Source organism: Salmo salar, chromosome 22, assembly GCF_965601325.2.
Source record: "Salmo salar chromosome 22, fSalSal1, whole genome shotgun sequence".
Taxonomy (NCBI): Eukaryota; Metazoa; Chordata; class Actinopteri; order Salmoniformes; family Salmonidae; genus Salmo; species Salmo salar.
The window spans coordinates 23907077-23933007 of NC_138312.1; the positions used below are offsets into that span (position 1 = coordinate 23907077).

At 43.7% G+C, this 25931-nt stretch overlaps 1 protein-coding gene across 2 annotated transcripts in view; it reads left to right on the plus strand.

The window, feature by feature from the left end:
• LOC106583006 (rap1 GTPase-activating protein 1) overlaps positions 1-25931 on the plus strand; it is a 158460-nt gene that overhangs the window by 95862 nt on the left and 36667 nt on the right. The window contains exon 1 of one of the 2 annotated variants that reach the window (XM_045705843.2): positions 20858-21327. The exons of the other annotated variant lie outside the window; for it this stretch is intronic. The gene's annotated coding sequence lies outside the window, so the exon portion shown is untranslated. Of the gene's footprint in view, positions 1-20857; positions 21328-25931 lie in introns of those variants that run through there. 2 annotated transcript variants of the gene reach the window in all.

Consider the following 25931-nt stretch of genomic DNA (forward strand, 5'->3'; position numbering starts at 1 on the left):
ACAAACTCTGGACCACCTTTACTCCACACACAGAGACGCATACAAAGCTCTCTCTCACCCTCCATTTGGCAAATCTGACCATAATTCTATCCTCCTGATTCCTGCTTACAAGCTAAAATTACAGCAGGAAGCACCAGTGACTCGATCAATAAAAAAGTGGTCAGATGAAGCAGATGCTAAGCTACAGAACTGTTTTGCTATCATAGACTGGAATTTGTTCCGGAATTCCTCCGATGGCATTGAGGAGTACCACTTCATCAGTAAATCATCCCCACAGTGACCGCATGTACATACCCCAACCAGAAGCCATGGATTACAGGCAACATCCGCACTGAGCTAAAGGCTAGAGCTGCTGCTTTCAAGGAGCGGGACTCTAACCCGGAAGCTTATAAGAAATCACCCTATGCCCTCCGACGAACCATCAAACAGGCAAAGCTTCCATACAGGACTAAGATCGAATCGTACTACACCGGCTCTGGTGCTCATCGGATGTGGCAGGGCTTGCAAACCAGTACAGAGTACAAAGGGAAGCACAGCCATGAGCTTCCCAGTGACATGAGTCTACCAGACAAATTAAATAACTTCTATGCTCGCTTCGAGGCAAGTAACACTGAAATATGCATGAGAGCACCAGCTGTTCCGAAAGACTGTGTGATGACGCTCTCCGCAGCCGATGTGAGGAAGACTTTTAAACAGGTCAACATTCACAAGGCCGCAGGGCCAGACGGATTACCAGGACGTGTACTGCGAGCATGCGCTGACCAACTGGCAAGTGTCTTCACTGACATTTTCAACCTCTCCCTGTCCGAGTCTGTAATACCAACATGTTTTAAGCAAACCACCATAGACCCTGTGCCCAAGACCACTAAGGTAACCTGCCTAATGACTACCGACCCGTAGCACTCACGTCTGTAGCCATGAAGTGCTTTGAAAGGCTGGTCATGGCTCACATCAACACCATTATCTCAGAAAACCTTGACCCACTCCAATTTGCATTCGCCCCAACAGATCCACTAATGACGCAATCTCTATTACACTCCACACTGCCCTTTCCCACTTGGACAAAAGGAACACCTATGTGAGAATGCAGTTCATTGACTACAGCTCAGCGTTCAACACCATAGTGCCCTCAAAGCTCATCAATAAGCTAAGGACCCTGGGACTAAACACCTCCCTCTGCAACTGGATCTTGGACTTCCTGACGGGCCACCCCCAGGTGGTAAAGGTAAGTAACAACACGTCTGCCACGCTGATCCTCAACACGGGGCCCCTCAGGGGTGCGTGCTCAGTCCCCTCCTGTACTCCCTGTTCACCCATGACTGCACGGCCAGGCACGACTCCAGCATCATTAAGTTTGCCGATGACACAACAGTGGTAGACCTGATCACCGACAATGACGAGACAGCCTATAGGGAGGAGGTCAGAGACCTGGCCGTTTGGTGCCAGGAACAACAACCTCTCCCTCAATGTGATCAAGACAAAGGAGATGATTGTGGACAACAGGAAAAAGGAGGACCGAGCACGCCCCCATTCTCATCGATGGGTCTGTAGTGGAGCAGGTTGAGAGCTTCAAGTTTCTTGGTGTCCACATCAGCAATAAACTAACATGGTTCAAGCACACCAATACAGTCGTGAAGAGGGCACAACAAAAGCTATTCCCCCTCAGGAGACTGAAAAGATTTTGCATGGGTCCTCAGATCCTCAAAAGGTTCTAAAGCTGCACCATCGAGAGCATCCTGACTGGTTGCATTACTGCCTGGTATGGCAACTGCTCGGCCTCCAACCGCAAGGCACCCATAGAGGGTAGTGCGAATGGCCCAGTAAATCACTGGGGCCAAGCTTCCTGACATCCAGGATCTCTATACTAGGCAGTGTCAGAGGAAGGCCCAAAAAATTGTGAAAGACTCCAGCCACCCTATTCATAGACTGTTCTCTCTGCTACCGCATGGCAAGAGGTACCAGAGCGCTAAGTCTAGGTCCAAGAGGCTTCTAAACAGCTTCTACCCCCAAGCCATAAGACTCCTGAACATTTAATCAAATGGCTACCCAGACTATTTGCATTGACGCCCCCCCCCCCCCCCCCCCCCCCCTTTTCACCGCTGCTGCTCTCTGTTGTTATCATCTATGCATAGTCACTTTAATAACTCTACCTACATGTACATATTACCTCAACTAGTCGGTGACGCACATTGACTCTGTACCAGTACCCCCCTGAATATAGTCTCGCTATTGTTATTTTACTAATGCTCTTTAATTACTTGTTACTTCTATTTCTTATTTTTATCCATGTTTTTTTAAACTGCATTGTTGGTTAGGGGCTCGTAAGTAAGCATTTCACTGTTGTATTCGGTGCATGTGGCTAATAACATTTGAGGTCGAAGGAATTGTCCGTAGAGCTCCGAGACGCGATTGTGTCGGCACAGATCTGGGGAAGGGTACCAAAAAATGTCTGCGGCATTGAAGGTCCCTAAGAACACAGTGGCCTCCATCATTCTTAAATGGAAGAAGTTTGGAACCACCAAGACTCTTCCTAGAGCTGGCTGCCTGGCTGAACTAAACAATTGAGGGAGAAGGGCCTTGCTCAAGGAGGTGACCAAGAACCCGATGGTCACTCTGACAGCGCTCCAGATTTCCTCTGTGGAGATGGGAGAACCTTCCAGAAGGACAACCATCTCTGCAGCACTTCACCAATCGTGCATTTATAGTAGAGTGGCCAGACAGAAGCCATTTCTCAGTAAAAGTCACATGACAGCCCGCTTGGAGTTTGCCAAAAGGCACCTAAAGGACTCTCAGACCATGAGAAACAAAATTCTCTGGTCTGATGAAACCAAGATTGAACTCTTTGGCCTGAATGCCAGCGTCACATCTGGAGGAAACCTGGCACCATCCCTACGGTGACGCATGGTGGTTGCAGCATCATGCTTTTGGGATGTTTTTCAGTGGCAGGGACTGGGAGAGTGGTCAGTACAGAGAGATCCTAGATGAAAACCTGCTCCAGAGTGCTCAGGACCTAACAGGACAACGACCCTAAGCACGGAGCCAACACAACGCAGGAGTGGCTTCGAGACAAGTCTCTGAATGTCCTTGAGTGGCCCATCCAGAGCCCAAACTTGAACCCAATCGAACATCTCTGGAGAGACCTGAAAATAGCTGTACAGTGATGCTCCCCATCCAACCTCACAGAGCTTGAGAGGATCTGCAGAGAAGAATGGTAGAAATTCCCCAATTACAGTTGTGCCAAGCTTGTTGCATCATAACCAATAAGACTCAAGGCTGTAATCACTGCCAAAGTTGTTTCAACAAAGTATTGAGTAAAGGGTCTGAATACTTATGTAAATGTGATATTTTGTGTTTTTAATAAATTTGCTAAAATTTCTAAAAACCTCTTTTTGCTTTTTCATTATGGTGTATTGTGTGTAGATTGATTAGGGATTAAATTTTTTTTTAATCCATTTTAGAATAAGGCTGTAATGTAACAAAATGTGGAAAAAGTCAAGGGGTCTGAATACTTTCTGAATGTACTATATGTATCTATTGTAGGTGTTAGGATACAACAATGAATAATGTTGAACTAACAAATACCATCAAGGGATACCTTACAATTTGCAACAATGAACACCACATGAAACAGCTGTGAAAACCAACCTGGCAATATTTAAGATTTAACTACATAAACATTGATCTTTTTTTGGTTCAGGTGTGTCATTATTTTATGTTCACAGATTTTTTGAACACTCGCATGGGAAACAGAGACTGGAGTACTGAATTCTGGTGTGTGGAATAGAGAGGAGGGTGGGTGCTGTGTGGGTTGGAGGTTTTGCCTGTCACTTGTTCTCAGAGTGTTTGCAATGCTAGGGTTTTTAGTTCATCTTTGTATCTCACATATTATGTGCCCATTATGGTAGACCAATAAACTTTCTAAGCAGATAATGACAACAGCAGTAGCTGTAGATGATGTAATAAAAAGTTGGAGGGTGGTTGGTAATGGAGGACATCAGGTGGATCCACATCTGGGTGTTGGGCAGAACCCCTAGGTCCTGGAGAACAGGAGCAGAGTTAAAGGGAACAGAGACGTAAGATCAGGTATGTAAAAATACAGTTATTGAATTATTGAATTGAAATTAAATGTTTGATTAAACTCTGGGGTGGTGTCATGATCACTGGAGTCATACACCTTAACAGTACCTACCTGGCAGCGGAGGTTACTTAACGTGACCCTGTGGTTAGCCTTTCACTATCTGGACAAACCCCTGGGCCAGTGTTGGTACTGCTGATGGCATGGCGATGCCTTCCACCTCCAGTCTGACACAAACCACCTGTGAGAAAATTTTATGGATTAGTGCAGCGTTGTAACTGGGAGATATGTACTTTTCAACAGTTTTTGAAGGTATAGCCTACCTCAAGCTGGTCCCCCTCCGGCTCTGAGCTCAGAGAATCAGACTAATCGTAACTCACTGGCTCTGATGGATGGGATACCACATGGGGGATTTGGACAGTCGATGGTCCTAAAGTCATTTGAAGAGTTAAATTGAAGAGGTACATAATGGATGGTGACCCCAGCTTGGAGTGAAAGAGCAGCGAGGTTTCCCAGGTCTTGCCTTCCTTTCGTCCTTCTTCCAAACCGCCATTTGCCCGGATGTCGAAGCACTTCTTGTTTCTCCTGCACCTTGTCGATGTTCAGTCTCACCTTGATTGATAACAGAAATAAATGCAATTATATTTAATATTATTACAAGTAAATATCTTTCATATCTCTTGGAGGGCCAGAAAATAAATTAATAGCGGACAATCATTTTTACCTGGTCAAAAACCTCCACATCCTTCTTAGCCCATGCCTGAAGATTGTTCTTGAAGGCGTTATGATCTGGTTCGACAACTTTGAGCACCTCCGGTGGAGTTTCAGTGATCTGAAAGTATTTTATACAAAAATAGCAATAGACAAACAACACTAAGTAATTCACAAATCTGAAAGACAACCGAGACAATATTACAATAATTGTATATACAATTGCATTGTTTACCTCAGTCAACAGCTGCAACTCCCGTCCATACAGCAGGCGATAGGGCGAGTACTTGGTGGAGGCCTGGACGCTTCTGCTGTGTGCAAAGAGAATTAATTACCTTCAGTTTGTCTTCCCACCATTCCTGCTACCCATCAAGGGACTCGCCCATGGCAGTCTTGAGGGTTGGTTGGTCCGTTCATCCAAACCTGGAGGAGGGGGTAGGAAAGGGATATCTATTGACAATTTTTAATTGTTTTATTTATCCTTTATTTAACTAGGCAAGTCAGTTAAATTTGTGTTTACAATGAAGGCCTACCGGGAACTGCCTTGTTCAGGGGCAAAATGACAGATTTTTACCTTGTCAGCTCGGGGATTTGATCCAACAACATTTTGATAACTGGCCCAACACTCTAACCAACCAAATATGTCTGATTAACGGAAAAACTAAAACAAATTGTGACAAAAAAAACACTCACAAAAAACATTGGTGACAGAATATGACCTACAGTTGAAGTCGGAACTTTACATACACCTTAGCCAAATACATTTAAACTCAGTTTTTCACAATTCCTGACATTTAATCCTAGTAGCAATTCCCTGTCTTAGGTCAGTTAGGATCACCACTTTATTTTAAGAATGTGAAATGTCAGAATAATAGCAGAGAGAATGATTTATTTCAGCTTTTATTTCTTTCACCACATTCCCAGTGTGATAGAAGTATTTGGTAGCATTGCCTTTAAATTGTTTAACTTGGGTCAAACGTTTCGGGTAGCCTTCCACAAGCTTCCCACAATAAGTTGGGTGAATTTTGGCCCATTCCTCCTGACAGAGCTGGTGTAACTGAGTCAGGTTTGTAGTCCTCCTTGCACGCACACGCTTTTTCAGTTCTGCCCATACATTTTCTATAGGATTGAGGTCAGGGCTTTGTGATGGCCACTCCAATACCTTGACTTTGTTGGCCATTTTGCCACAACTTTGGAAGTATGCTTGGGGTCATTGTCCATTTGGAAGACCCATTTGCGACTAAGCTTTAACTTCCTGACTGATGTCTTGAGATGTTGCTTCAATATATCCACATAATTTTCTTTCCTCATGATGCCATCTATTTTGTGAAGTGCACCAGTCCCTCCTGCAGCAAAGCACCCCCACAACATGATGCTGCCACCCCTGTCCTTCACGGTTGGAATGGTGTTCTTCCACTTGCAAGGCTCCCCTTTTTTCCTCCAAACATAACGATGGTCATTATGGCCAAACAGTTCTTTTTTTGTTTCATCAGACCAGAGGACATTTCTCCAAAAAGTACGATCTTTATCCCCATGTGCAGTTGCAAACCATAGTCTGGCATTTTTATTGCAGTTTTGGAGCAGTGGCTTCTTCCTTGCTGAGCGGCCTTTCAGGTTATGTCGATATAGGACTTGTTTTACTGTGGATATAGATACTTTTGTACCTGTTTCCTCCAGCATCTTCACAAGGTCCTTTGCCATGACATAATTTTCGGGAATTTCCCAAGCTTTTTAAAGGCACAGTCAACTTAGTGCATGTAAACTTCTGACCCACTGGAATTGTGATACAGTGAATTATGAGTGAAATAATCTGTCTGTAAACAATTGTTGGAAAAATGACTTGTGTTATGCACAAAGTAGATGTCCTAACCGACTTTCCAAAACTATAATTGTTAACAAGAAATTTGTGGAGTTGTTGAAAAACGAGTTTTAATGATTCCAACATAAGTTTATGTAAACTTCCGACTTCAACTGTATAACATCCATACCTTGTTCCAGAGTTCACGACCTCGGTCACTCAAGATGACCTCAGCTTCAACCGTGGGTGGTGAAGATGTCCATCATCACCTTGAAGGTGGCCTCGCCAGTCTTGTCCTTGATGGGTATTACAAAATGAAAATATATTTTTGGTTTCAAGCACCCTTTTTAATGGGTTACAGAATGGAATTTTAGAGTTAAGCTTACTGACCTTAATGGGTATTGCCTCCACCCACTTGGTAAAATAATTGGTCGCCATCAGACACCAGCTGTTGCCATTCCTGGATTTCGTGAAGGGTCCGATGAGGTCCACCCCTAACACTTAAAGTGTTAGAGAGAAGATTTCTTCATTCTTATCCGTATCTGTCATACAGTATGCTGATTTTCATATTTGTAAGGATACTGACACACACACACAAAAGCAAAAAAAATTGTAGTCCTTAGAAAACTATGCAGTATTTTGTTTTTTTATGTATTATTTCTTACATTGTTAGCCCAGAAAATCTTAAGTGTTATTACATACAGTCGGGAAGAACTATTGGATATCAGAGCGACATCAACTTACCAGCACTCTGGCCAGGAATATGACTTTCCCGAAGCGGATCCTTTGTTCGAACCACCCAAGGCATTCAAACTGTTTCCAGAGGCTGACCCAAAACAACGTTGCCGCAGGAGAGGTAGACGGAGCGGCCTTCTAGTCAGACTTCGGAGGCGCGCACACCACCCACCGCTTCCAAGTATTTTACTCGCTAATGTCCAGTCTCTAGATAACAAGGTAGACGAAATTAGGGCTAGGGTTGCTTTCCAGAGAGACATTCGGGATTGTAACATACTTTGTTTCATGGAAACATAGCTCTCTGGGGACATGCTGTCAGAGTTTGTACAGCCACCTGGATTCTTTGTGCATCACGCCGACAGGAATAAACATCTCTCAAGGATGAAGAAAGGCGGGGGTGTATGTTTCATGATTAAGGACTCATGGTGTAATTGTAACAACATACAGGAACTCAAGTCCTTCTGTTCACCGGACCTAGAATTCCTCACAATCAAATGCCGTCATTATTATCTCCGAAGAGAATTCTCGTCGGTTTTTGTCACTGTGGCGTATATCCCCCCCAAGCTGACACCACTAGACTATGCAAACTGGAAACCTTATATCCGAAGGCTGCATTTATTGTAGTTGGGGATTTTGACAAAGCAAATTTGAGAACAAGGCTACCTAAATTCTATCAGCATATCAATTTTAGTACCCAGGCTGGCAAACGTTGGATCACTGCTACTCTAACTTTCACGATGCATACAGGGCCCTCCCCCGCCCTCCGTTCGGGAAATCCGACCACGACTCCATTTTGCTTTCCCCCCCCATAGGCAGAAACTCAAACAGGACGTACCCGTGACTAGGACCATTCAACGCTGGTCTGACCAATCGGAATGCTTCAAGATTGTTTTGATCACGCGGACTAGGGCGTGTTCTGGGTAGCAACAGCGCCTCTTCAATCTCAGGAGGCTGAAAACAACCAACCGAGCCACTGCCTGTTCACCCCGCTACCATCCAGAAGGCAAGGTCAGTACAGGTGCATCAAAGCTGGGACCGAGAGACTGAAAAATAGCTTCTATCTCAAGGCCATCAGACTGTTAAACAGCCATCACTAACACAGAGTGATTGCTGCCTACATAAAGACTTGAAATCATTGGCCACTCTAACAAATGGATCACTAGTCACTTTATTAATGCCACTTTAATAAGGATGTTTACATATCTTGCACTATTCATCCCAAATGTATAAACTGTATTTTATTTTTTGCCATCTATTGCATCTAGTCTATGCCAGTCGGTCATGGCCCATTCATATTTTTATTTGTACATATTCTTATTTCATTCCTTCACTTAGATTTGTGTTTATTATGTAGTTGTTGTGGAATTGCTTGTTAGATATTGCTGCACTGTCGGAACTAGAAGCACAAGCATTTCGCTACACTCGCAATAACCTGCTAACCATGTGTATGTGACCAATAAAATTTGATTTGATTTGACATTCTATAATATTTAACTCTGCTGTGGTCAAATAATGCAACCATTACAACAAAAAAACGTATTAGGGCGAAATATGAATTGTGACACTTTTTGATGGGCTTCAACTACAGCGCCACAGTCTTTACCCACTCAAACTTCTAGCAGGCTAGACAGGTACTGACCTTTAACCACAGTGACAAATTTAAACATTGTGTGCTCTCTGATATGAAATTCATTGAAATCAAATATTTTCAGATATAATGCAATGTGATTGATAAACAAAAGGTTATTTCACTTGCCCAGCTATCCACATCCTTGACAATCCCACACCAGAAGATGCGTGGGTTGATTTTGGCAATCATGTGCTTCACTCCCAAATGGCCAGCATGCTTCTCGGTCATCACGGCCTCCTTCTCGTCAGTGAAAATCACCCTCTTGTGTGGCTGGGTATCCTTTCCCCGTAGGTAGATGTGATTTCCTAACAAGTTCAAAGACAAGCGTTTTCGAAAAACTCAAGTCTATGTACATTTGCACTGATTTCTCTCCCTGTTACTCTCTTTCTCTATCTTTCACTCTTCACACACCTCTCTCTCACTCTCATCCTTTCTCACTTTCTTCCTCCTCCAACCTCTCTCTCTCTGTCAGTGTCTGTCTAGCCAATATACCTAGTTAAAGGATGTTGGAATTACCATAATTGCTTACACCTATCCATTTGATTGATCAGGGTTAACTTATAGCTAGATACCAGCACCTCAATATGACAGACATATAACTAAATGCAGAGCTAGCAACATGTGGGTGGCAAGTGGCGGGACACAATGCAGATAGTCCGGGTAGCCAATGTGCGGGGGCACCGGTTAGTCGGGCTAATTGGGGTATTATGTGCATGAATGTATATTTCAAGTGACCATGCATATATGATAAACAGAGAGTAGCAGCAGCATAAAAGACGGGTTGGGGGGGGGATGACCCAATGCAAATGGTCCGGGTAGACATTTGATTACCTGTTAAGGAATCTTATTGCTTGGGGTTAAAAGCTGTTGAGAAGCCTTTTGGTCCTAGACTTGGCGTTCCGGTACTACTTGCCATGCGGTAGTAGTGAGAACAGTCTCTGACTGGGGTGGGTGGGGTCTTTTACAATTATTAGGGCCTTCCTCTGACACCGCCTGGTGTAGAGGTCCTGGATAGCAAGCAGCTTAGCCCCAGTGATGTTCTGGACCGTACGCACTATCCTCTGTAGTGCCTTGCGGTCGAAGGCCGAGCAGTTGCCGTACTAAGCAGTGATGCAACAAGTCAGGATGCTCTCGATGTTGCAGCTGTAGAACCTTTTGAGAATCTGAGGACACATGCCAAATCTTTTTATTTTCCTGAGGGGGAATAGGCTTTGTCGTGCCCTCTTTATGACTGTCTTGGTGTGTTTGGACCATTCTAGTTTGTTGGTGATGTGGACACCAAGGAACTTGAAACTCTCAACCTGCTCCACTACCGCCCCGTCGATGAGAATGGGGGCGAGCTCGGTCCTCCTTTTCCTGTAGTCCACAATCATCTCCTTAGTCTATGTTACGTTGAGGGATATGTTGTTATTCTGGCACCACCCGGCCAGGTCTCTGACCTCCTCCCTATAGGCTGTCTCGTGATTGTCGGTAATCAGACCAACCACTGTTGTGTCATCTGCACACTTAATGATGCTGTTGCCCTTTCCCACCTGGACAAAAGGAACACCTACGTGCGAATGCAATTCATTGACTACAGCTCAGCGTTCAACACCATAGTACCCTCAAAGCTCATCACTAAGCTAAGGATCCTGGGACTAAACACCTCCCTCTGCAACTGGATCCTGGACTTCCTGACGGGCCGCCCCCAGGTGGTGAGGGTAGGTAACAACACGTCCTCCACGCTGATCCTCAACACAGGGGCCCCTCAGGGGTGTGTGCTCAGCCTCCTAGACCCATGACTGCGTGGCCAAGGTCAATCATCAAGTTTGCCAATGACACAACAGTAGTAGGCTTGATTACCAACAGTAAAGAGACAGCCTACAGGGAGGAGGTGAGGGCTCTGGGAGTGTTGTGCCAAGAAAATAACCTCTCACCCAAAGTCATCAAAACAAAGGAGATCATTGTGGACTTGAGGAAACAGCAGAGGGAGCACCCCGTTATCCACATCGCCGTCAGTGGAGAAGGTGAAAAGCTTCAAGTTCCTTGGCGTACACATCACTGACAAACTGAAATGGTCCACCCACACAGACAGTGTGGTGAAGAATGCGTAACAGAAATTTGGCTTGTCACCTAAAACCCTCACAAACCTTTACTGATGCACAATTAAGACCATCCTGTCGGGCAGTATCACTGCCTGCTATGGCAACTGCACCACCCACAACCACAGGGCTCTCCAGAGGGTGGTGCGGTCTGCCCAACGTATCACAGGGGGCAAAATACCTGCCCTCCAGGACACCTACATCACCCGATGTCACAGGAAGGCCAACAAGATAATCAAGGACAGCAACCACCCTAGCCACTACATCAAAGCTGAGAGACTGAACAAAAATCTATCTCAAGGCCATCAGACTGTTAAATTGCCATCACTAGCACATTAGAGGCAGCTGCCTATATACATAGACTTGAAATCACTGGCCACTTTAATAATGTTTACATATCTTGCATTACTCATCTCATATGTACTGCTGAAGTCGGAAGTTTACATACATTTCGGTTGGAGTCATTAAAACTCGTTTTTCAACCACTCCACAAATTTCTTGTTAACAAACTATAATTTTGGCAAGTCGGTTAAGACATCTAATTTGTGCATGACACAAGTTATTTTTCCAACAATTGTTTACAAACAGATTATTTCACTTATTTCACAAGTTTACATACACTAAGTTGACTGTGCCTTTAAACCGCTTGGAAAATTATAGAAAATGATGTTATGGTTTTAGAAGCTTCTGATAGGCTAATTGACATCATTTGAGTCAATTGGAGGTGTACCTGTGGATGTATTTCAAGGCCTACCTTCAAATTCAGTGCCTCTTTGCTTGACATGGGAAAATCAAAAGAAATCAGCCAAGACCTCAGAAAAAAATGGTAGACCTCCACAAGTCTGGTTCATCCTTGGGAGCATTTTTCCAAACGCCTGAAGGTACCATGTTCATCTGTACAAACAATAGTACGCAAGTATAAACACCATGGGACCGGACCACGCGCCGTCATACTGCTCAGGAAGGAGACGCATTCTGTCTCCTAGAGATGAATGTACTTTGCTGCGAAAAGTGCAAATAAATCCCAGAACAACAGCAAAGCCCTTGTGAAGATGCAGGAGGAAACAGGTTTAAAAGTATCCATATCCACAAAGTCTAGGTATTGGAGTGGCCATCACAAAGCCCTGACCTCAATCCTATAGAACATTTGTGGGCAGAACTGAAAAAGCGTGTGCGAGCACGGAGGCCAACAAACCTGACTCAGTTACACCAGCACTGTCAGGAGGAATGAGCCAAAATTCACCCAACTTATTGTGGGAAGCTTGTGGAAGGCTACCCGAAACATTTGACCCAAGTTAAACAATTTAAAGGCAATGCTACCAAATACTAATTGAGTGTATGTAAACTTTTGACCCACTGGGAATGTGATGAAAGAAATAAAAGCTGAAATAAATTATTCTCTATACTATTATTCTGACATTTCACATTCTTAAAATAAAGTGGTGATGCTAACTGACCTAAGACAAGGAATTGTTACTAGGATTAAATGTCAGGAATTGTGAAAACTGAGTTTAAATGTTTTTGGCTAAGGTGTATGTAAACTTCCGATTTCAACTGTATATACTGTCTTCTACACTATTCTACTGTATCTTATTCTATGCCACTCTGAAATTGCTCGTCCATATATTTATATACTGCTCAAAAAAATAAAGGGAACACTTAAACAACACATCCTAGATCTGAATGAAAGAAATAATCTTATTAAATACTTTTTTCTTTACATAGTTGAATGTGCTGACAACAAAATCACACAAAAATAATAAATGAAAATCCAATTTATCAACCCATGGAGGTCTGGATTTGGAGTCACACTCAATTACAGGCTGATCCAACTTTGATGTAATGTCCTTAACAAGTCAAAATGAGGCTCAGTAGTGTGTGTGGCCTCCACGTGCCTGTATGACCTCCCTACAACGCCTGGGCATGCTCCTGATGAGGTGGCGGATGGTCTCCTGAGGGATCTCCTCCCAGACCTGGACTAAAGCATCCGCCAACTCCTGGACAGTCTGTGGTGCAACGTGGCGTTGGTGGATGGAGCGAGACATGATGTCCCAGATGTGCTCAATTGGATTCAGGTCTGGGGAACGGGCAGGCCAGTCCATAGCATCAATGCCTTCCTCTTGCAGGAACTGCTGACACACTCCAGCCACATGAGGTCTAGCATTGTCTTGCATTAGGAGGAACCCAGGGCCAACCGCACCAGCATATGGTCTCACAAGGGGTCTGAGGATCTCATCTCGGTACCTAATGGCAGTCAGGCTACCTCTGGTGAGCACACACAAAGAAATGCCACCCCACACCATGACTGACCCACCGCCAAACCGGTCATGCTGGAGGATGTTGCAGGCAGCAGAACGTTCTCCACGGCGTCTCCAGACTCTGTCCCACCTGTGGACATCTGGCCCTCATACCACCCTCATGGAGTCTGTTTCTGACCGTTTGAGCAGACACATGCACATTTGTGGCCTGCTGGAGGTCATTTTGCAGGGCTCTGGCAGTGCTTCTCCTGCTCCTCCTTGCACAAAGGCGTAGGTAGCGGTCCTGCTGCTGGGTTGTTGCCCTCCTACGGCCTCCTCCACGTCTCCTGATGTACTGGCCTGTCTCCTGGTAGCGCCTCCATGCTCGGGACACTACGCTGACAGACACAGCAAACCTTCTTGCCACAGCTCGCATTGATGTGCCATCCTGGATGAGCTGCACTACCTGAGCCACTTGTGTTGGTTGTAGACTCCGTCTCATGCTACCACTAGAGTGAAAGCACCGCCAGCATTCAAAAATGACCAAAACATCAGCCAGGAAGCATAGGAACTGAGAAGTGGTCTGTGGTTACCACCTGCAGAACCACTCCTTTATTGGGGGTGTCTTGCTAATTGCCTATAATTTCCACCTGTTGTCTATTCCATTTGCACAACAGCATGTGAAATTTATTGTCAATCAGTGTTGCTTCCTAAGTGAACAGTTTGATTTCACAGAAGTGTGATTGACTTGGATTTACATTGTGTTGTTTAAGTGTTCCCTTTATTTTTTTGAGCAGTGTATATTCTTAATTTCATTCCTTAACTTATATTTGTGTGTATTTTGTAAATGTAAAATTGTTAGATATTACTTGTTAGATATTACTGCACTGTCGGAGCTAGAAACACAAGCATTTCGCAATAACATCTGCTAAACATAAACTTTGAAAATTTCTTCATTTGCAGTCGTGAAAACCATTAAGCGCTATGATGAAACTGGCTCTCATGAGGACCGCCACAGGAAAGGAAGACCCAGACGATAAGTTCATTAGAGTTACCAGACTCAGAAATTACAGCCCAAATAACTCCTCCTTCACAGAGTTCAAGTAACAGACACATCTCAACCTCAGCTGTTCAGAGGAGATTGTGTGAATTAGGCCTTCATGGTCCAATTGCTGCAAAGAAACCACTACTAAAGGACACCAATAAGAAGAAGAGACTTGCTTGGGCGAAGAAACACGAGAAATGGACATTAGACCAGTAAAAATATATCCTTTGGTCTGATGAGTCCAAATTAGAGATTTTGGGTTCCAACTGCCGTGTCTTTGTGTGGCACAGAGTAGGTGAACGGATAATCTCTGCATGTGTGGTTCCCACCATGAAGCATGGAGAAGGAGGTGTGATAACACTGTCAGTGATTCATTTAGAATTCAAGGCACACTTAACAAGCATGGCCACCACAGCATTCTGTAGCGATATGCCATCCCATCTGGTTTGCACTTAGTGGAACTATAATTTGTTTTTCAACAGGACAATGACCCAACACACATCCAGGCTGTGTAAGGGCTATATAATCAAGAAGGAGAGTGATGGAGTGCTGCATCAGATGACCTGGCCTTCCTAATCACCCAACCTCAACCCGACTGAGATGATGGTTTGGGATGAGTTGGACCGCAGAGTGAAGGAAAAGCAGCCAACAAGTACTCAGCATATGTGGGAACTCCTTCAAGACTGTTGGAAAAGAATGCCAAGAGTGTGCAAATTTGTCATCACGGCAAAGGGTGGCTACTTTGAAGAATCTAAAATCTAAAATATAGTTTGTTTTGTTTAACACTTTTTTTGGTTACTACATGATTCCATATCTGTTATTTCATAGTTTTGATGTCTTCACTATTATTCTACAATGTAGAAAATAGTAAAAAATAAAGAAAAACCCTAGGTTTAGGTGTGTTAAAACTTTTGACTGGTACTGTAGCTAAATCCTTCCAGTTATCTAATGTAAGTTAACTGCTTAATGTTACCCTGAATTGTGAATTTCTCAGCCCTCTTTGAATGTTGCGCCTCTTGTCGAGATCAGTGGTGCCTTCATAGTACTTTGTCTAGTTGGAAGATAGAAGAAAATCTTCTCAAGGTATGCCGTTGAAGTGCAAGCTACATACAACAGAAAGCTACAATAACAGTTAGCTAGCTAGCTAACATTAGCTAAATACAACTGTCTGGCTAGCTAGCTGACTAGGCAGACTGAGGTAAATAAGTACAGTAGCTAGCAATGTCAATCTAAAAACAGGTTAAATTATTTATTCCTATTTAACAATATTTTCTTATGTAAAAACCGGTATATGGTAAAGAAAGAGTGTTCTCTTTCCAGTCTTTTCGGTCTTCTGAAGCAGTAGGTAGTCAGCAAGTAGTCACTGTCAAAAACGCTGTCCTTGGAGAGCGATTATGAGGTAATATTTTTGTGACAACTAAGCGAGCACTTATGAGGTGATATAGAACTAAAACTGCTAGGTAAAATAAAGCCAAGCAACCAGAATAGCAACGTACGCTTTAGTTCATTACGTAGGCTGGTCAGAATTTTGAAAATTCTAGCAACAGCCCTAGCAACGGAAGCTAGAACTCATCAAATCCCATTGTGACGCAGGGAAGGACACTTTTTGGCAGGGGGACACTATTTGACATGACAGTCCCCAAAAGGCTAGGGACACTATTTGACATGACTGCATGTGTGGGGATGGATGTGGGTACGCTGACCCGCAAGCCACGGCAGCCTCTCATGATGAGTTAAGATTTTTTGTGGCCCTCACCCCCATCAAAGTTGCCCATACTTGTTCTAAATCTAACCATAATCGTAACCTTAGTGAGCAGTTGTTTATCAACAGATAGTTTGTTGATATGACCATCTGTAGAGCTTCTACAGATGTACTATCCGGACTATCCAAATAAAGTGTTACCATGCCTCCTCCTACACAGTCATTGTTAGCCTCTCAGCATAGAGTGAATTATCTGCAGTATGACAGTGTGTAAATGTAGAGTTTAGCCTAGCTGCCTCCACAGATGACTGCAGGGACTGAAAAGACAGTGACAAAGGGATAGGGAGTGAACGGAAAGGGAGAAAATTAACAGAGGGATGAAAATAGAAACTGATAGATGAGAGAGAGGGAGAGCGTAATCTCCAGTTTAAACTCCAGTCAAATGAGGTATTGTACATTCCTTTAATTAGCAGCACAGTCCAAAGAACATTCGTTTTCTAAATATTCCTCAAATACATTTTGTGGATCCCTGCCTGGGCTGACAATGAGAGTGATTTGGGATATTGACTCCCCATGAGCTGGTTTGACTTTTGATTCTCTCTGTTTGGGAACAATGATCCCCTGCTAATCCTATTGCAGCCATGCCAAAATCTGAGAGGCCCAGATTGAGATGTGTGTCTAGCCTCACACGCCACGTGCCTCATCAGCCCATCCAGGCTGCCTGTGAATTAGTCTGGTCATTGTCTCCTGAGGGGAAACGTTATCTGAGGTAAAAGGATCTTCCCTGTTTGAGTGCCAAAGTAGTTCACCTGGGAGAGAGACAGGGGGAAACCACCGGCTGTTAAAAGAAAATTTAAAAAAAACTGTTTTGAGAGGGGTGTTCTGGATGGGCTTTAGGGAGCTCTGGACTGACTTGTAAGACTACACTCTGAACTTGGTGTGGGCCACAGGACTAAGGCCTAGATTCAATCAGATCAAGCATTAACCGCCGATAGCAGACACCCGCATAGCGGATGTTTTGCCGGTGTCAGGACTGCATTTGAGCCGTCAAATCAACCGAGCAGCTGCTCTTGCGATCATTTCCACAAAGCCACATCCACCCCACTCGTGTTAGAAGTTAAAAACGAGAAAGTGTAGGCTATATATAAGAATAATTCTGCTCAAATTGAAAAATCATTAAATGAAATAATGAAGATTTCTATCATCCTAATCGAGGTGTAGATTAGTTCTCACATTCCAGTGTTTGAACTTGTAAACAAGGCTGCATGGAATTTCTGTTAATGTGACTCCATGCAGCCAATGGCAATGTCCACTTTAGTTATAATGCCAGGAACAGCTTGTGGATTGACAGATTCAATGCAGTTCCACATCTGACACCCCCAAAACAACAGTGGATCTGATTGAAAAGAGCCGTATGTCTTCTTTCCGTCAATGACCTTTGGTTTCCCTAACAATGGACATCCACCATGGTCCTTTGTCTAGCTGAGTTTCAGTGGTCCAGGCAGGTCCAGGTGGACCCTACTCCAGTGTAGAGCTGCAGCAGCCAGAGAACATGCCACAGAGCAAGAGGACAGGAGCAGGCAGCATGGAACCAGGAGAGGGAGCTTCTCTGATACGATCCTCTGTAAGTTGCAGCCCATCTGGTAAGGACTGATAGGGGAGGTGGAAAGAGACATCAGTCTGGCTCAGTGGGGGATGAGAGAGGTTTCTAGACCTGGTAAACATAGTGGTTTAATGATGATGCTATTTACAGATTCATTTGGCTGTGTTTGATCGGAATTGTCCTCTATGAAAGACAGACTCTCATTAGTATCATTGGCTGATACCTGACTTTGTCCGTTGCCTATTTAACTATTTTAATATGTGAATCTATTATCAAAGCTTGAGATTTTAGGTATTTGAGCGACTGTCAGCTGTCAGCCATAGAGTCAAATGGAGCATGGGTTGGATGGGATCATTTGAGCAGAAGTGGTTTTATAAAGTTAGTGAAGAGCCTGTCAGAGTGATGAGGTAGATAATGGGAACTGAGTGATTTGATACTATATCTTGTCTGGTAGATAATGTCCCTCTTAGCACTTTGCTGGTGGGTCTCGCACTGCTGGTATGAACTGCTAAAACCAAACCAACATATTCTGTTGGCTTTCAGTTATGGCTTTCACCACACAGCAGCAGGAGTTGGTTGGGCTTGACACGCCAGGGCAGCTTGTACACGACCCAAAGCCTGTCTGGCCTCACATGGTATGAGACTGTAATCCATCACCAGGAGGACAAAAAGCTAACAAATCAACTCCAAAATCTCCCTAAACCAGAAATGGTGGACGGTTGGGCATGGGGCTACCGCAACAAATGACAATTCAACAACTGGATGCGAAGATCTCCCAGAGTCCCTGACTTGTATGACCGCCATCAGTGAAAGCCTATGGTAAACTGGCGATGTGAAGATGAAAGCACTGAACACCAAAAACTAACTGCACGTTGGCTTATGGAATGTTCAAACAATGTTTCCATCTGGAAAGCTTGCACAGGTTACCAACAAAATGAGGAGATACAAGCTACATATCCTGGGAGTGAGTGAAGCCAGGTGGACTAGCTCTGGTTCCACGAGAACCAGCACTGGAGAAACAGTACTACACTCTGGATGGAAGGACGGACAACATCGTCAAGGTGTCGCCATCATCCTACAGAAAGGGGTATAGAAAACTCTAATAGAATGGAAACCAATCAGCATCAGAATGATACAAGCCAGAGTTATTGGACAACATACTAAACTAACAATAATCCAACGTTATGCTCCCATAAAAACTATGACAAAGTTTAAGAAAAATACCTTTTCTATAACTCCCTCCAATCTGAAGTAGAGAAGACACCTGCTCAAGACCTGCTCCTCATCATCGGAGACCTTAATGCAAAGGTTGGCACCTACAACACCAACTACAAGAGAACACTGGGGAAGCTTGGCTGTGGAGAGATGAATGACAACGGTGAGAGACTGGCAACATTCTGCATCACAAATAACCTGGTGATTGGTGGCAGCCAATGTCCTGACTACAGAAAATGAACAGGAAGCAAGATGGACAGAACATTTCATAGAGGTTCTCAATAGAGGACCCCCTGTGGCTCCAATTAACACACCTGAAGCTGCTCCACCGAGTCACTAAAGAATGGGAAATCTCCAGATCCTGATAACCTCAATGCAGAGCTGTTCAAAATCGATCCTGTATTGGCTGCAAACATCCTTTTTCCAATCTTCACTAACATCTGGATGAAGGGAAAGATACCTTCAGATTGGACCAAGGGTACCTAAGAAGGGCACACTATCCGATTGCAACAACTGGAGGGGCATCACACTGTTATCTGTTCCCAGCCAGATCTTTTGCAAGATTATCGTACAACAGATGTCTTCCTCTGTAGACAAAGTGCTTAGGAACGAACAAGCGAGTTTTAGGGGAGGTAGGAGCTGTACAAACCAGATCTTTGCCCCTCAGGAACATCATTTAGCGATGTAGTGAGTGGCAATGGAAACTCTACATCAACTTTATTGACTTCCAGAAGGCTTTTGACAGCATCCACTGGAAAAGTTTATGGAAGATCTTAAGAATTTATGGATCCCTACCCATGTTGTTAACATCAGAAAACTGTTCTACAGCGACCTTTCATGCAATGTGGGAACGAGCGACATGAGCTTTGCTGTGAAGTCTGGAGTTCGTCAAGGTTGTGTTTTGTCAGCTGTACTCTTCAACCTGTCAAAAGACTGGGTCATGCAGTGAACAGAAGATCATGCAAGAGGAGAACGATGGACCTTGTATTCTACTCTAGAAGACCTTGACTTCGCAGATTACCTGGCTCTTTTATCACACACCAACATCTACAAGACTAAACTGACAGAGTCCAGTCCTTTGGCCAGCAAGTCAGCCTGGTTATCAACTGCAGCAAGACAAAGGTCATATCCATCAACATCAACACAGCAAAAGCAGGCAAAATCAAGGAACAGGACCTGGAGTTCACCCGCAGTTTTAATTACCTTGTTAGTACAATATGCCATAATGGAGGCACCAGCAAAGACATTTGCACCAGATTCAATAAAGCAAGAGTAATTTTTATGAAGTTTTGGAAATCCGGACAATATAGCACAAATAAAACCTCAAAATATACCAGAGCTGTGTGCTGGCAACTCTACTTTATTGTTCAGAATGCTGGAAAATAACAGAAGCAGACCTGAAAAAACAATCTATCTTTCACACAACTTGTGTCTGGAGAATCATGCACATCTTCCGACCAAACACAATATCAAACATACTTAGGCAAATGAAGCAGGAAGCCATGGATGCCATACTCAAGAGATGCCGCTGGAGCTAGATTGGACACGTCATGAGAAAGAGTACAGACTCTATCCCAAGAATAGCTGTCCTTTGGACTCCAGAGGGCAGACGTAAGAGTGGGAGGCCCAAGACAACGTGGCGGAGAATAAATCAAGACCGAGCTTCAACAACATCAGCAAAGCTGGAGACGATGGCCAGAGACCGACAGAAATGGAGTGGCTTTGTTGCTGCCCTATGCGCCAGCTGGCGCAACGGGGATGAGTGAGTGAGTTAGCACTTCACATCATGAGTCTCCACCACTCCATGCACCCACTGCACTCTCGTCACTCATATAAACATTGCCCTTTTATTGAGGAGTCACAGTGAGAGGAATGCTAAGTGAACCAATAACTAACAGCTTGGATGGACATGCTTCTCCGTCTCCCTTGTTATAGTTAGAGAAATAGAGAGAGAAAGGAGAGAGAGAGGGGGGAGAGAGGGAAAGAGAGAAAATATGTGCATGTGGTGTGTGTGTACATGTGAGAGTGCGTGAGGAAAGAGAAAGAGAGAGGGGGATGGAGAGGAAAAGAGAGAGATAGGGAGTATATGTGTGAGAGGAAGGTAGGGGGAGCTTCCACAGTATCATCTGATAGGAGAGGCAGAGCTCTGACAGCAGGTGTTAGAGCACTACGACTGAGTCAGACAGAGAGGTAGAGTGACAGAAGGAAAGAGAGAAAGTGGGAAGACATTTGGTGGTGAGGGATAGCGAAAGACGACTCTGTGAAGCAAGCAACTTAAAAGAGGGAGGGAGAAACTAAGAGCAGGTGAGAGACGGAGAGAGTGAGAAGGAGAGAATATAGGTGTCTCCAGCACTTTCCATCAACGGTCTCCTGGCTAGGTTCTGCTGCATAGAGCAGTGCTGATCTTCCGCTTATTTCTTCATCCGATGCTGGACCCTGCCTCTGCGCTCTGCTCTCTGCTCGCTGCTCGCTCTGCTCACACACTGATGCCTAGAGTAAGTAACTCTGCTTTCATTGTGCATTAGCTGCTGCAGTTGATTTGATTGCCTCCTGTCTGTTTGTGTCCTGGCTGGCTGGACTGGCTGGATAAGCTCCGGTAACTATAATGTGTGTGTGGGTAGATGACCAGTGGAGTGGGGCAGAGGGAAAGGAAGGCAGGAACATTAACTCTAGCTGTTGTTAGCTTTAAGATGGCAGGGGATTACTTAGCATGTTGGCGTAGTAGAGTGGTTGTATACATGATAACGATCCAAAAATCTGATAGTGCTTGGATTCATGGTTTTATGTCTGTAGGCTATGTTTGCAATCCAGATGAGATAACAATTTGTGTCAGTGACACATTCAATACCTTCGGATTAAAATGTTTTATACTCTGTGTCTTGATTTTGCTTTTACTATTACGCTTTGATACCTCATTCATTAAGTACATGTTGGTATAAAACTTTATAATATAAGCACTCCTCAACAGACTTGATTTTGCTGCTGAAGTTAATCACTAGATTAAATTGAATTTTTACTGCATCTTGAACCATGGTATCCATCTCTTGGTTGCACCAATAATCAGTGAGTATTTTCCCTCCACATTGCAGGCGTATCAGTGGTCTGCTGGATATGTTTATACAGTATGACTGGTATGGATTATACCCAACTGGGAACATTGGACTGAGGATATTGAGCTATTGTCTTGGCGCAAACATGTTCTCACTCACTTTCTTTTCCCTCTCTCTTTCTTCTTTCTCTCACTCTCTCCTCTCTCCTTTCTATCTCTCTCTCTCTCTCCTCTCTCTCAAGGTCAAAGGACCCTCCAGAGTCTCTCTCTCTCTCTCCCACTCTCTCGCTATCTTCTTTCTCTTTCACTCTATTGCTGCAGCTCAGGGGCTAAAGAAATTAATGTTGTTCCATTTTGTTGCAATACATGCAAACCTGTCCAGTTCATTTGTATTTCCAGGTGTACTCCACACCCACCAGGGGAGGAGAGCGAGCCAATTTGCATTTTCTTATCAGAGCCCATGACCCAGCAGTACTGTGAGGAGGAAGGCTGTCCAGGTTTAAAATGCTCTCCCTGACTGGAAGTTTCCACAGTCGGTGTGGGACACACAAACAAACACCCACACATAGCATTCATGGTAGTGGCATCTTAATCAGTTGTGATTGAAGGTTGGTGACCTCTTGTCCTCTTTGCCTGGGGCTATTTTTGGACAGCTGTATTATGTAATGGTTGCATGACTCATTCTCTGTTTCAGTTCCCCAGATTAGCCCTGAACCAAGACATTCCCTCTGTCTGCCAATCACTCCTCCGTTAGAGTATGTTAACTGAGGCACGCATGGATGACCACCAGCACCAATCTGTCAGTTAAGCCAGTGTCACTATTAAATAAAATAGATTACATAGTTCTAACTCAGAGGTGCGCAAAACCATTGATCTGGACTTGGTGTATCAGTGTATTTTTTAGAACATTCATCGTATGGTAGGTGTCCCGGTAATTGGTATTGTGATGTGACACATATAGGATAGTATTGGTGGTGTCATCAGTCACACTGTGAGACCATCATCTCTTATCTCTGTCAAACTCACCCTCTGTCAAACTCACCCTCTGTTAAAACTCACCCTCTGTAAAAACTCACCCTCTGTAAAAACTCACCCTCTGTTAAAACTCACCCTTAGTGAAATGATGATGATACACTCCCTGTATGTGTGCATTGTTAGGTGGCTTTTAAGCTGCCATTGATAGGCACGCGTACGCACGCACACATTCTGCTCCCATGATCAGAGCCATTAAGCAGGCTTTGTGTGTTCCTGGGGTGAGGTGACAGGTTTCAGGCTGATCCTTCTAATCGCTCCGTACCTTTAGTGACTCCCTGTGTATTAGTGCCTGGGCTTTACCCAGCCGCTATCTAAACCAGACTAATACCTGATGCCAACGTGTTGCGCTGTTGTTGTTTGGCATAAAAGCGCAGCAAGGCCCTGCTTTTTAATGGGACAGTATAATGACGGCCATGCTTTTGGTTTAGAAAAGCTTTTGACATGAGCTCTCTGTCTACTGTGTTTTCATATTGAATCTATGAAATAATTCTAGTAAAGGAGCGTTTCTGTCTAGGCCTGCCTAGGGTGACATAGAAACTGACAACCACTTTCAGCCATCTGAAAATACTATAGAGCCAAAATGAAAGAAGCAGGCAAACAAAGAGCACCATTATTGCCGTAATAGGGTCAACCTATGTTATAAGAACTACTGTTCATAAACTCTCTTGGATGTCCCCTGTTTACATGTTTACATAGGACTATGTGAATCACCAATGCATTCTAGCCAACTACTACTATACTACCCATGTTCACTTCTGGCAAGTTTCTTCCCTGCCCCCTAATTTTGCCGATGAATGAAATGGCCTAGAGATTAGTAGAACATATTCTGTCCCAAAAAGATCAGACTACAGCAAGTTTGCCAATAAAACCAAAAGAGATATGCATCATTTTTCATCAAGTGGTGATTGAATCCATTATACGATTGATTGGCATTATCTAATGCAACATTTACTAATGTAATGTTAAAGAAAACAGATTACACAATTAACTTTATTTTACAGGATGATATATAATGATGCATAAACCAAACATGGGATAACTTTATGAAATGTGAAGGTGTAGAGTGAAGATGTCTCTGTTTCCACCCCTCTCTCTACCCTGGTGCACTGGAACAATGATGTATTCTGGATAGCTGAACTCCTGTAAATAGTGAAAGGATATTTAGATGTCTATTGGACAGTTTTCCAACCATAAAACTGTAAAACACTCACAATGGGCAATGAGTTTTTCTAATCAGGTCACTATATTTAAAAAATCTTCTGGACCCTAGTGAGGATGAATAGGGAGACAGAGATAACAACTACAATTGGACAATAGAGAAAGAATAGGGCTGAGCTTGCTTTATGCAGGGTTGCATCGTCTAGTATGCACCTATAATTAAAAAGTTATTCACATAGTCTATGTCATCCCTATGTTGATAAATTCATTTCAGTCAATAATTTGGAATGAAAAGGTCTAGGTAGCCTAACCAGCCGAAGCTTGGCTAAAAAGTAAAATTGATCACATTCACAATTTGTACCGACGCAAATCAATGGGCTTATATAGCTAAATGCCTGATGTAACGGCTTTGTTTTCCCGGGCCAGAGGTGACAGGGCGCATAGGCTGTAGGCTACCTGTTGTTAATCAGTAGCCTACAGTTTGTCAGACTGAAAATGATTTATCCATCGTGCCCATGTTGGGCAGAGGTGTAAATGGTATCAAGGAAAGACATAAAGGAAAGGGTTGCATTAGCTTGTGCGAGCCGGAAGTACACCCCCTGGACAGGACACTAGTCTATCGCAGGGCCTCACCCCCAATCTATCTTCTTAATGCTGAGTGCCAAGCAGAGATGCACCAGGTCCCATTTTTAGTCTTTAGTATGAATCAGCATACTGAGAACCACAGCTAGCTAGCTATATCATAATGTATCTAGCAAACACTTTGCATAAAAAGCAGTTAATTTAGAAAGCCAATCAAAAAAATGCATTGAAATCTACCAAGGTCGCACCTAACCTTCCTATCGTTGCAGCAGCTTGCTCTCATGTCGTCTTGGCACACCACAGATAGCTGTACCACAGATTATCCATTATATTGACCAGATACTCAAGTGGCCTCTCATACAATTAAAATAGCAAGGCAGTCAGGAAGAAGCAAGGCAGGTGGGACCATTCTAGCCAATGAGAGGGCAGATATGCATGTGAACAAGAGGAACAACTCCGATTTAATGTGTTTTTTCGTAAAGTTGCCGGGATGTCACATCCTACTTATATCCATACACTTGTAACAACCTCAGCATTACGAAACTTCTATTCGATCAAATAAGCCTCACATAGCAAATAAGCCATACACATTTTTGTTGACCAAATTCGACACACTATCATTGACCTCCATACAAAAACTCAAAAACAAACTAAACAAATGCCACCTGCTGGAGAAGAAGATTTTGGGCACAGTTATCCCTCTCGCTTCACCTATCCTCTCTCTTGCTGTACACATCCCATCTTGCATATTTCCCTCATCTTGATTCCTAGACAAGACCAAGCTAATGTTAGCCATTCTAGCTTTAAAAAAAAAGCTAGTTAGCAAGTAACTTGAGTAGAGACTTAAGCCACGGTTTCTAAATCAGCTATAACTAGCTTGATACAAAAAAATATCTACAGTAGTTTAATAGCTAGCTAGCTAGCTAGCTAGCAAAATAACATGAATGGCTAAAGCTAATTCACTAGCTAGCTAACAATCGCTAACTAGCTAGCTAACTAATGGATTTGAGCTGTCCAATGAATTAATTCACTCTGGCGGCTAACATGTTATTGATGTGTTCAATAACTTTAGCTAAATAGTACTTACATCTTCAAACCTGACATCACATTTTGATAATATGCACCGAGTGTAGAAGAACTTTGTGACAGACAAGTAAATAGCTATTTTCCGGTGTCACAGGAAGTAGGCAGACTGGCTAATCGGAATGTGGAAGTGCTGCCAAAAGTGGGCGTAGCTAAAGGCTATAGAGGAGATTAAGAAATGTATTCACACAC